A 13,210-nucleotide genomic window follows, 5' to 3' on the forward strand; every position below is an offset into this window, starting at 1 on the left:
GAACTCCCAGGGAGACTACAATTCCCTAAATGCCTTGAGGCCGGGCTGGCTCCGCCCTTCCGGAAAGGCTCAGGTTCACGTAACTTTATTGACAACGGCTGGTGCTAACGGAGACTCGAAGCTCAATCTGTTCCGCAAGCTAAGAGGTGTCCATTTCCTAAAGGGAAAACCTCGCTTTTTTTTGTCCCATGAAATTGGAAGGACATTCGAGGACTTCCCCCCAAATAGCCACAAATTCCTTGATAATTAAAAGGAGGGGGGGAAATAGTAACTCTGTAGCAAAGAAACTCTACCACACCACCCTTAGCCATATTAACGTTCACATTAACGCTACACTGACGCTGACATCCATCGCACACCTCCCGCTGTGCTGAGGCCACAGCATCACCATCCAGTCCCAGCAACGCATAAAATTAATCTAATCGTGAGGAGCCATCGGACGTACCCAACTGAGGAACACGTTACGGAATAATGTGTCTGTACTCTTCCAAAAATGTCTGTGTCGTGAAAGACAAAAGCTGAGGAACTGTTGCAGATAAAACGTGACTGAAAAGACACGATAATTAAATGCAACATGTAGTCCTGGATTGGATCCTGGGGTCGGGGTACAGAGAATTATTATAAAGGGCAATATTGAGACAGAAAAATTTGTATGTTAGATAGTAACATTGTAAAAAAAAAAAAAGATAATAGCATTGTTTCCATGTTAAACCTGTTGTTCCTTTTAAATTGTACCTGATTATGTAAGAGACTGCCTTTGTTCTTGGGAAATACATGCTGAAATAATTACAGGCATGCTGTTGCAACCTAGTCTGGAATGGCTCAAAAAATGTATACATTCATATGTAGCGGTAGAGAATGCAAATATAGCAAAATGTAAACAAGTGAATCTGGGTGAAGGGTCTGTGGGAGTTCTTTCAACATTTTTGCTACTTTTCTCTAGATTCGAATTTTTAAGTAACAGAACACAAGTAACTATTTTCTTTTCACAAAGAACTCTTTAACCATTATGTAAATAAGGTGTTCATTATAAACACTTCAACCAACATAGAACAGGATAGAAACAGAAAAGTAAACCTTACCAGAGAAACTCCAGTTCCCAGAGATCAGCACTGGCAACACAGGCAGACTTCTTTCCAAAGTTACCTCTCACAACTCGGCCCACACACCCACTTACGCTTTCGCTTTACCTGCAATTCAGAGTTAAATGTCGTATGTGCCAGGTTCTTCCACATACAACCAAATTAATCTTTACAACCACAAAGGAAAAGGGCATCATTGCTACCCTTCCCAGCAGAGATGAGAAAACAGAAGCTCCAGACTCTAGTCCGAAGTACTACTGAGTTGTGGATCCTCTGCCTTCTCCCTTTCCTCTTCTGCCTGTAGAGCCCATATTAAATGCCACCTCCTCCAGGAGGCTTTCCTTGCCCTGGTGACTCCACCCTGAATGAATCAGCTTCCTGTGGGGCCCCTCAGCAAGCTTCAGAACCCTCACAGCTGTGGGTCTGAGAGCTTTTTCACAGAGTTAACATTCTACTTGGCAGCTTCCTCCTTCATCTGAAGAGCCTCTAGGCAGGTACTGTTTCTATCTGGGCAGCATTCTCTGGGGTCCTGGCCTGTCATAGGTACATCAGTTCTGTTCAGTTTAGTTGTTCAGTCGTGTCCGATTCTTTGCGACCCATGAACCGCAGCACACCAGGCCTCCTTGTCCATCACCAGTTCCCAAAGTTTACCCAAACTCTTGTCCACTGAGTCGGTGATGCCATCCAACCATCTCATCCTCTGTCATCCCCTTCTTCTCCTGCCCTCAATCTTTCCCAGCATCAGGGTCTTTTCCAATGAGTCAGTTCTTCACCTCAGGTGGCCAAAGTATTGGAGTTTCAGCTTCAACATCAGTCCTTCCAATGAACACCCAGGACTGATCTCCTTTAGGGTGGACTGGTTGGATCTCCTTGCAGTCCAAGGGACTCTCAAGAGTCTTCTCCAACACCACAGTTCAAAAGCATCGATTCTTCAGCACTCAGCTTTCTTTATAGTCCAACTCTCACATCCATACATGACCACTGGAAAAACCATACCCTTGACAGGATGAACCTTTGTTGGCAAAGTAATGTCTCTGCTTTTTAATATGCTGTCTAGGTTGGCCTTACTTTCCTTCCAAGGAGCAAGCATCTTTTAATTTCATGGCTGCAATCACCATCTGCAGTGATTTGGGAGCCCAGAAAAATAAAGTCAGCTGCTGTTTCCACTGTTTCCCCATCTATTTGCCATGAAGTGATGGGCCCAGATGCCATGATCTTAGTTTCCTGAATGTTGAGCTTTAAGCCAACTTTTTCGCTCTCCTCTTTCACTTTCATCAAGAGGCTTTTTAGTTTTTCTTCACTTTCTACCATAAGAGTGGTGTCATCTGCATATCTGAGGTTATTGATATTTCTCCCTGCAATCTTGATTCCAGCTTGTGCTTCTTCCAGCCCACAGGTTTCCTCATTTGAACTGGATTTCAGTCAGGGTCACAGGATGTTTCCTTAAAATGAATCATCATCTGAAAAGGCTGAGAAGCTTCCAGCTAGGCCTGATGTTATTCCTGAGCTGATTCTGGCTGCTGCTGCTGCTGCTGCTAAGTCGCTTCAGTCGTGTCCGACTCTGTGCGACCCCATAGACAGCAGCCCACCAGGCTCCCCCGTCCGTGGGATTCTCCAGGCAAGAACACTGGAGTGGGGTGCCATTTCCTTCTCAATGTATGAAAGTGAAAAGTGAAAGTGAAGTCACTCAGTCGTGTCTGACTTAGCTACCCCATGGACTGCAGCCTTCCAGGCACCTCTGTCCATGGGATTTTCCAGGCAAGAGTACTGGAGTGGGTTGTCATTGCCTTCTCCAAATTCTGGCTAGGACTGATCAAATCAGTCTAAATTTTCCTTAGGATGACCCTAAGCCTCCCTCTTCTAGTTTTACTTTCTGAGACTCTTCTGATGGGGACCTCCCGAAGGGAAGAGAGAAGTGGGTGGCAGAACATCTGAGGTAATCTTCTCTGCCTCCTTGTCTGGGTGATGGATCACAGGGTTTTTTACAACTGCAAGTTTCTTAGCAGAAACTCAATGGCCTTCAAAGCCCAGGGGTAACGGGGTCCCATGGGGCCTGTGGAGAACCAGTGGGTAGGTGTTCTGCTTGAAGGTGTTCACGTTCAAAGCTAAAAATCACAAATCCAGGCCCTTAGCAACACAGATTCTGTTTGTTACTCCTGAATCTAGATTCTATCCCAAACCCCTTTATTTTATTTTATTTTATTTTTTAAAATATGGAACGCTTCACGAATTTGCGTGTCATCCTTGCGCAGGGGCCATGCTAATCTTCTCTGTATCGTTCCAATTTTAGTATATGTGCTGCCGAAGCGAGCACCCAAACCCCTTTAAAATGGGGAGACTACAGTTTAAAGGGAAGGAGGGGGTTTGCACACTGAGTCCAAATGTTAGGGGAAGCACACTGACTGAAATCGCCCACCCTGGCCAAGTACCTGAGTAACCATTTGCATGAGTTGTTTTAAGACAGGAGGTCCTGGTAAGGAACACGAAACTAACAGGCCACCACCAATGGGAAGAGTTCGGGAAAGGTCAAAAGGAGACACCATGTGTTCGACCACCTCCCAGAATCCTTCTTGCTGGCATCCATCTTGGCTGGGCGATGCGATGAGTGTGCCTTCAGGAAGGACTCTGAGTCAGAATCATTGGCTAAAGACAACCTGGAAACTAATCCCATCACCATAAAACCCGAGACTGCAAGAACGTGGCAGAACAGTCCTCCTAAGTGACCTTACCCTATTGCTCTCTGCCTGGGTGCCCCTTCCCAATAAAATCTCTTGCTTTGTCAGCGCATGTGTCTCCTTGGACAATTCATTTCCGAGTGTTAGACAAGAGCCCATTCTCGGGCCCTGGAAGGGGTCCCACTTCCTGCAACACAGAGTCTTGAAAAATCAGTGTTTCCAAGCAACTCATTTGTCATCTTCTTTCTCTCTTCCCCTCACTTTCTCCAACTCTCTCTTTCAGAGAGACTAGTCTGTTTGCCTGACCCTGAGAAAAGAAATGGAATGGACAGATGGAACCATCTTAGGCCATCCCTTGCCTCTTTTCTTTTGTTCTTCTTCTTCTTTTTTTAATATTTATTTGGAGGCACCGGGTCTTAATTGCAGCATGCAAGATCTTTAGTTGTGGCAATGCGAACTTTTAGTTTCCACATGCAAACTCTCAGTTCGTTGACCAAGGTTGAACCTGGGCCCCCTGAATTGGGAGCACCAAGTCTTAGCAACTGGACAACCAGGGAAGCCCCTGTTCTCTTTTCAGCAAATGGAGAACTAAAGCCCAGAGGTCAAATAACATAAATTACACAGTAATTTAGACAAGAAATAGTGGAAGCCAGATCTCTGGGGTTCTTTTTCATTACACATGCAAAATAAGTCACCTTTTGAGTGTGAGTTGGGAATAAGAGGAGAGTGGATGTTCCAGACCCCTTTCTCCATTGTGCAGCAGCTTTTATTGTCTGCTTTCTTTCTTTCTTTTTTTAATGTTTTGAAGAGAAAAAGCAGACTGCCTCTGATTAGTTTGGTTTTCTTGAACTGAATGTTTTAAATTCCATTCTGGTGCCTAAAAACAAACTTAATTGCCAATTTTGAATGGAATAAATAACAATATTTATTCTGGTTTCCTGAAGAGCTACCAAGGCTGCAGACTTGCCATTTAGTCAGATCAAAAACAAATGCCTGAACTATGTCAGACACGTGAGGAATGCGGAGAGAAAGTCCCAAGAACCAACTGGGTGCTGGCCTTAGGTTCCTCCTGGAGAGAGGCAAGGAGGCCTGGCTTACCCACATTGCTGGAGAGTCTGCCCCCTCCCCCAGTGGGAGGGGATTACTACATTATTTGTTAAAGATAACTCAAACCAGGCTCCCCCCAGGTTCAAGCCCAGAGCTCCCTTAATGATTTCTTTTTAACCTCAATAAAAAAATGATACTCAAAAGAACTCATTCACTCCACAAATAGTTATCTACTATGTGCAAGGCATTATTCCAGAATCCAGTGTTGAGTAAGATGGAAAACAGTGCCTGGGGAGGAGCTTAAATTTGGGTCTAATGTGTATGAAGGGTTTCCTGGTATCAAATTCTTTTAGTAGATTATATCCCCTTTTAATAGTTCTTTTGTTTCAAAATGGAAATTATTTCATTTTTAAAATGAAAACTGACAGCAATTTTAAAAATTAGTATAAATGTAAAAGAGCACAGAGAAGAAAGTTAAAAATTACCTATTTTGTTTTTAACAAAAATATTACGTAGACTGATGGAGGGATGAATATATGATAAAACAAATACAGAAAAAGTTTAATAGTCAGAGCATAATATGGGCTTCCCTGGTGGCTCAGCAATAAAGAATCTGCCTGCAATTCGGGAGACTCGGGTTGTTTCCCTGAGTTGGGAAGATTCCCTGGAGGAGAGCATGGAAACCCACTCCAGTATTCTTGCTGGGAAAACCCCATGGACAGAGGGGCCTGGAAGGCTACAGCCTAGGGGGTCGCCGAGTCGAAATGGCTGAGCAACTGAGGCAACTGCGCACGGATAGCGTAACAGAGGGCTCTGTCGTTCTTCAGTTTTCCGTATGCTTGATCGTTTTCAGGCGTACTGGGGACAAATGTGAGCATGTTTCATCACCTGAATTTCATCCACTGTGTTATAACCTATCTCAGCTTCTGGGTTCATGGGTCCATCTTCATTTCTGAGAATTGGAATTCTATGGACTGTTTCCCAGAAGAATGTGTTATTTATTTAATCACACAGTACTTTGCATGCAGGAACTCAATCTTCATAGTAACCCTATGGGGAATGTTCTCATTACCCTCAACCTAAGCCTAAAATTGTGCACTTTATCTTCATGGTCTTTCCCTAACCCCGAAGTTAAGATCCCTTTCTGGAGGGCTGGGACCAGGGACTGTGCTGGAGCTGTGGGGAAAGGGGTTTACTTACAGTCCCAGGAGTGAGGCCTGGCAATGAATGCTTTTGAGTGAGTAAATGAACAGTGTATACATGATTGCAATTAAGGCTGCCCTTCTCTGGTGATCTAGTGGTTAAGAATCTGCCTTCCATTGCAGGGGATGCGGGCTTAATCCCTGGTTGGAGAACTAAGATCCCACATGCCACAGGGAAACTAAGCCTGTGTGCCACAACTAGAGAAGCCAGTGGTGGTGGTGGTTTAGTTGCTAAGTCGTGTCCGACTCTTGCGACCCCATGGACAGAGGAGCCTGGCAGGCTACAGTCCATGGGATTCTCCAGGCAAGAATATTGGAGTGGGTTGCCATTTCCTTCTGCAGGGGATCTTCCCAACCCAGGAATCGAACCCGGGTCTCCTGCATTATAGGCAGAGTCTGTAGCAACTGAGCTACAAGGGAAGCCCCCAGAGAAGCCAGTGGGCAACTGCAAAGATCCAGCACAGCGTGGAAAAAAAGAAAAAGATTGCCATGCACTCAGGCTTTTCCCAGGTGATAAGAAGGCATCCCTGAGGTCCAGCCCATGGCATGCCTAAGCTTGGAGCGGAAGGTGCTCACTGGAGAAGGGATAACTGAGTGATGTACCTGTCAGTTCCTCAAAGGTCAAGTGTCCACTTCCTATTCTCCAGCTACCCACTCCCATGACAGGCCCTTGGAGGTAATCAGTGATATGCATTCAGATTTAAGATAGTCACATCATGACATTCACATTCACATCTTACAGGTAGACAGCCCTGGCGTTGAATTCTGTCTCTACCTCTTTCTTAGCTGTGTAACCTTAGTGAAGTGAAAGTGAAAGTCGCTCAGTTGTGTCCAACTCTTTGTGACTCCATGGACTATACACTCCATGGAATTCTCCAGGCCAGAATACTGGAGTGGGTAGCCTTTCCCTTCTCCAGGGGATCTTCCCAACCCAGGGATCGAACCCAGGTCTCCCACACTGCAGACAGATTCTTTACCAGCTGAACCACAAGGGAAGCCTGTGTGACCTTAACCAAGTCAATTAACTGCTTTGTGTCCGTTTCTTTACTGTGAAACAGGCAACAACTGCTTGATACCAAATTCTAGAGATGGCGGCAGCTGAGAGGAGATCCGATGTCCAGTTGAATTGCAACCTGAATGATGAATAGTCCTCTTTTAAGGATATGTGTTTTTCCACTGGCAGCCTGGGATGGTGGAATCACCACGTCACCAGGTAGTTCATTTGAGGCAAGATGCAGTAGTCCAGCTGACCTCAACAGCTTCAGTCATAAAACCGGACTGATAGTAACAGTGGAACCGAATCTGATAAATCTGTCAAGAATGTTTCACCATACATTGTACAGGGGATATGGGAACTAACATGGATTCACCCCTGTGGGCTGGGCACTGTTCTAAATATTTTACATGTATTATTTAAATGTAGTGTTTGAAACAAACTTTATGTTGATTGGGTTTTCTTATCTTTATGTTACCATTGAGGAGCCTGAGGCTTCAAGATTGCCTGGGGTCACATAACTAGCAAGCCCTGGAGCTAGGACTCCGACCAACCTTTGTCTACCTAAGGTTGCCTCAGTGCCAGCTCCACTCTTCCACTTAGCCTCCCTAAATTGCCAGGCTCGGCCTATGGATACCTTTAACCTATGATCTTGGATTTCTTACAGGTGACCCAGCAGTGCTTGTCAGAAATACTAAATCAAAATCTCTGAGAGCTCCCTGGTGGCCTAGTGTTTAGGATTCTGGGCTTTCACTAACTATGGCCCAGGTTGGGGAACTGAGATCCCGTAAGCCATGTAGCACGCCCCTCCTCTTCCAAAAAAAGAATCTCTGAGATAGCAGTGAGGTGGGGGTGATTAGAGGTCTCCATTTTATTTCATTAAATTTTTTATTTTTGGCCATGAAGCTTGTGGGAATAAACTCGAGCCTCCTGCAGCGAAAGTGTGGAGTCTTAACCCCTGGACGGCCAAGGAATTCTCTAGAAGTCTTCATTTTAAACAAGCCACAACCCTCCTCTACCCCACCACAGTGAGCCTGCGTGGACGTGGCTTTTCCTTTCTGGACGTCCCCCTCATGCCAGAGACTGCCTTTCTGTTGTTGTTGTTAACCTCAGAGGAGTGAGGGGAGCGATGGCACCCACGGAAGGAAGGGCTGGAGAAATGCCGATGGTGCAGGTGTGCTTTCCCCCACCCCTTTCCAAGGCTTCCTTGAGGTGGATAGTGAAAAGCACAGGGGGCCATCTAAAGCGTACAGACTCTGCAGTCAGACTTGCCGCCTTGGACAAGTCACTTAATCCTTAAGGGCCTAGATCTGATAAACAGAGTGCCTGATGAACTATGAACGGAGGTTCGTGACATTGTACAGGGGACAGGGATCAAGACCATCCCCAAGAAAAAGAAATGCAAAAAAGCAAAATGGCTGCCTGAGGGGGCCTTACAAATAGCTGTGAAAAGAAGAGAAGTGAAAAGCAAAGGAGAAAAGGAAAGATATACCCATTTGAATGCAGAGTTCCAAAGAATAGCAAGGAGAGATAAGCAAGCCGTCCTCAGTGATCAATGCAAAGAAATAGAGGAAAATAATAGAATGGGAAAGACTAGAGATCTCTTCAAGAAAATTAGAAATACCAAGGGAACATTTCACGCAAAGATGGGCTTGATAAAGGACAAAAATGGTAGGGACCTAACAGAAGCAGAAGATATTAAGAAGAGGTGGCAAGAATACACAGAAGAACTGCACAAAAAAGATCTTCACGACCTAGATAATCACGATGGTGTGATCACTTACCTAGAGCCAGACATCCTGGAATGTGAAGTCAAGTGGGCCTTAGGAAGCATCACTACGAACAAAGCTAGTGCAGGTGATGGAATTCCAGTTGAGCTATTTCAAATCCTGAAAGATGATGCTGTGAAAGTGCTGCACTCAATATGTCAGCAAATTTGGAAAACTCACCAGTGGCCACGGGACTGTAAAAGGTCAGTTTTCATTCCAATCCCAAAGAAAGGCAACGCCAAAGAATGCTCAAACTATCGCACAATTGCACTCATCTCACATGCTAGTAAACTAATGCTCAAAATTCTCCAAGCCAGGCTTCAGCAGTACATGAACCGTGAACTTCCAGATGTTCAAGCTGGTTTTAGAAAAGGCAGAGGAACCAGAGATCAAATTGCCAACATCCACTGGATCATTGAAAAAGTGAGAGAGTTTCAGAAAAACATCTATTTCTGCTTTACTGACTATGCCAAAGCCTTTGACTGTGTGGATTACAATAAACTGTGGAAAATTCAGAAAGAGATGCGAATACCAGACCACCTGACCTGCCTCTTGAGAAACCTGTATGCAGGTCAAGAAGCAACAGTTAGAACTGGACATGGAACAACAGACTGGTTCCAAATACGAAAAGGAGTACATCAAGGCTGTATGTTGTCACCCTGCTTATTTAACTTATATGCAGAGTACATCATGAGAAACGCTGGGCCGGATGAAGCACAAGCTAGAATCAAGATTGCTGGGAGAAAAATCAATAACCTCGGATATGCAGATGACACCACCCTTATGACAGAAAGTGAAGAGGAGCTAAAGAGCCTCTTGATGAAAGTGAAAGAGGAGAGTGAAAAAGTTGGCTTAAAGCTCAACATTCAGGAAACTAAGATCATGGCATCTGGGCCCATCACTTCATGGCAAATAGATGGGGAAACAGTGGAAACAGCAGCTGACTTTATTTTTCTGGGCTCCCAAATCACTGCAGATGGTGATTGCAGCCATGAAATTAAAAGATGCTTGCTCCTTGGAAGGAAAGTTATGACCAATCTAGACAGCATATTAAAAAGCAGAGACATTACTTTGCCAATAAAGGTCCATCTAGTCAAGGGTATGGTTTTTCCAGTGGTCATGTATGGATGTGAGAGCTGGACTATAAAGAAAGCTGAGTGCTGAAGAATCGATGCTTTTGAACTGTGGTGTTGGAGAAGACTCTTGAGAGTCCCTTGGACTGCAAGGAGATCCAACCAGTCCATCCTAAAGGAGATCAGTCCTGGGTGTTCATTGGAAGGATTGATGCTGAAGCTGAAACTCCAATACTTTGGCCACCTGAGGTGAAGAACTGACTCATTGGAAAAGACCCTGATGCTGGGAAAGATTGAGGGCAGGAGGAGAAGGGGATGACAGAGGATGAGATGGTTGGATGGCATCACCGACTCAATGGACAAGAGTTTGGGTAAACTTTGGGAGTTGGTGATGGACAAGGAGGCCTGGCATGCTGCGGTTCATGGGGTCTTAAAGAGTCAGACATGACTGAGTGACTGAATTGACTCAGTTTTCTATTTGTAAAATGAGCATGATAAACCCAATCTTCCAGGATTATGGTGAGAATTAGGTAAACTGTTTAAGTTTCTTGTGCCTCCCAACATTTGCCACATGTTTAAAATTCATCTCAGTAATGTACCTCCAGTTCCTAAGACTGTATGGCACAAATGTGGAAATGATAACATTTATAAAGATAAAATCTTCACAAATCTCACAGTTGATCCTCACTAAATAATTTTCTTTTTTTGACCTCACTGCACAGCGTGTGAGATCTTAGTTTCCTGCGTGCCTGGATCTCAGTGGTATCTGACTCTCTGAGACCCCATGGACTGTAGCCCACCAGGCTCGTCTGTGCATGGGATCTTCCCACAGGAATATTGGAGTGGGTTGCCATTTCCTTCTCTAGGGGATCTTCCCAACTAAGAGACAGCACCCCCGTCTCCTGTGTCTCCTGCATTGCAGGCAGATTCTTCACCACTGATCTGTTGGGACAAATGCTCAGTCATGTCCGACTCTTTGTGACCCCGAAGACTGTAGCCCGCTAGGCTCCTCTGTCTATGGGATTTTCCAGGCAAGAATACTGGAGTGGGGTGCCATTTCCTCCTCCAGGAGATCTTCCTGCCCCAGGATTGAATCTGCATCTCCTGCATCTCCTGCACTGCAGGTGGATTCTTCACCCCTGAGTCACAGAGGAAGCCCCTTAGTTCCCTAACCAAGGATCAAACCTGCACTCCCAGCATTGGAAGTGCAGAATCTTAACCACTGGATCGCCAAGGAAGTCCCCCCTCAATAAAGAAATTTATGTGCATATACATACATGTGTGTAAAATGAAGAGGGAAAAGAACTCTAGGAATCAATGGTAGGGTGGGATGGATGACACGGTGTTTGGATCTGAAGCTCTGGATTCAAATTCAACCTGGACCTCTGACAGCTGGTTTCTCCTTCGGGTGATCTCCCCTTAACTTTTGGGTCTTCTTTGTTGAGTCGTCGTGTCCCACTCTTTGCCACCCCATTCACTGGGTCTTCTAAGCGGCCTCACATCCTTTAGGGAAAGATCCTAGACAAACAACAACCTTGGGTTCCCACTCTTGAAAAGGGCACAAGGCTCCTAGGGTTTTGGGGGAGCCTACACTGAAAGCAGCTAGAAACTCTGGGGCGGGGGCGGAGGGGGTGCTCTGTACACGCATGAAGAAGGGCGGAGGCGCTCAGGGAGACCAGCACCGTCCCAGAAATGCAGAATCGCCAAGAGAAAAGCCCTAAGAGGGCAGGACACTTGCAAAGAAAATAAAGGTGAATTCCAGGCATGAGCTGTCGGCGAGGAAGGGGGACCTCCCCGCCCCCTCCGCCCCCAGGTGCGCGGCCCGCGCCGCCCACCCCCGGCGCCCGGCGAGGGAAGCCGCGCTCTAGGACCCGAGGAGGAGGGACTGCAGGGAGACCGAGCCTCCAGCGGGTGCTGCCGCGAGCGGCAGGCCGGCGGGGAGGGCTGGAAATGAAAGTAAAGCGCTCCGGAGCCACATGGACGGAGCTGCCGGGGCGGCGGCGCCGGGAGCAGGATGCGGCTGCCCGTAATTAAATAGCATTTACTCTTATTATTACTAATAATAATAACGTAATCATACCTCTAGTCATAGCATACCATTTATCGGGCTCGGCGCAGGCCCGCGGGGAGCGCAGCCCGGCCGAGGTGAGTGCAGCGTGCGGCCCGAGCCCCGCGGGGCAGAGGCCGGGGGCCCGACCGCGGACGGGCGGCCGGCGCGGGAAGGGCTCGGGGTACCCGGGGGCCGCGCCGGGCCGGGCGGAGGCGCGGGGACCCCTGGCCCGGCCGGAGCTGCGCTGGGGACGCCTGGAGAGTGCATGTTGCAAAAATAAAGACACAGCTTCCTCCCCCTCCGCAATCCCCCTTTCCTTCTTTTTGGGGCTCCCCCTCCCGGCCCCCGCGCCCAGCCCCAAAGTTTCAAAGTTATTGTGCGGCCGGGGGCACCTGCCGCTGGGTGATTTGGCCGCCTCTGCAAGCCCCCGGGAGGTGTCTCGGAATTTCTTGCATGGGGGCTCTCTCTTGGGCGTCCGGAGCTTTGGGGTGCGCGGAGCCTTTGCGGGTCCCCGCGATGGGGTTCGAGGGGATTGGCGATTGGCGGGGGCGTCGCTGGCAGCGCTCCCCTTCCTTTTGTGTGCGCCTTGGCCCCGCAGCGCCGGGAGTTGGAGGGACCGCAGCGCGGGCGGAGGACAGCGGCCGCCAACGGGCCGCCCCTGCGGGCTGCGGCGGCCACGCGAGCCCGGGGATCCGGGGCCTGCGGCCCGGCCGGGGGGAGAGGGCGGCAGGAAAGGGGGGCGCGGTCTGGGTGGGGGGAATTTCCGGTCGTGGGATCGGTCCCAGGACTCCTAGGCCTGCGAGAATTCCGTCGTCTGACCAGGTGCGCGCAGGGGCTGCGGGGGACAGCTCCAGTGCCTGCGGGGCGCCCCCTGAATATGGGTCCCCGAGAGCCACCCACAACGGCAGCCTCGGACCCCTCTACTACCCTCCGCGGGCCTCAGGACCCTTCCCGGCCTGCCCCTTTCTTTCCCTGATTTCCCCCTAAAATCTGACCGACTAGGACGTTTATAGGTGCCTGATTTGGGGGTCTTTAACAGAGACAAAGCAGTATTCCCAGGAGAAAAAAAAATCAGGATTCACTCTGATGGACTCTGATGGGTGTGATGCCTACATGCCATCTGTGGGGAAAAGTAGGGGCTGGAGAAGGGGTCTGAGCCCAGAGTAGGGGACTGGGGGCCCCCAGCAGCTTTGTCAGGGATTTCATTTTCCTGGGGCTGCTTACTGGGACTTTGGTCCTGGGTACAAGACTTCGAACCCCAACTTCTTAGCATTTTCCCTCAGAGCTTGCAGTTCATCAAGTTCCATGAAAATAGCAG

At 47.8% G+C, this 13,210-nt stretch overlaps 1 protein-coding gene and 1 non-coding gene across 14 annotated transcripts in view; one reads left to right on the plus strand and one right to left on the minus strand.

Moving 5' to 3' along the window:
* Positions 1-3,289: 3,289 nt before the first annotated feature.
* Positions 3,290-3,396, minus strand: LOC147373145 (U6 spliceosomal RNA). The gene has a single exon (XR_015164954.1). It is a non-coding gene; the product is annotated as a U6 spliceosomal RNA (small nuclear RNA).
* An 8,105-nt stretch (positions 3,397-11,501) lies between these two features.
* The window catches only part of ZC3H7B (zinc finger CCCH-type containing 7B), a 56,654-nt gene continuing 54,945 nt past the window's right edge, over positions 11,502-13,210 (plus strand). For 12 of the 13 annotated variants that reach the window (XR_015164560.1, XR_015164561.1, XR_015164563.1 and 9 more), the window contains exon 1: positions 11,502-11,987. The gene's annotated coding sequence lies outside the window, so the exon portion shown is untranslated. The remainder of the gene's footprint in view (positions 11,988-13,210) is intronic. The other variant, XM_086403025.1, reaches the window with a different exon arrangement.

Source organism: Bos grunniens, chromosome 5 (genome assembly GCF_055505025.1).
Source record: "Bos grunniens cultivar Pamir isolate PY7600 chromosome 5, Bosgru_T2T1.0, whole genome shotgun sequence".
NCBI classification, from domain to species: Eukaryota; Metazoa; Chordata; class Mammalia; order Artiodactyla; family Bovidae; genus Bos; species Bos grunniens.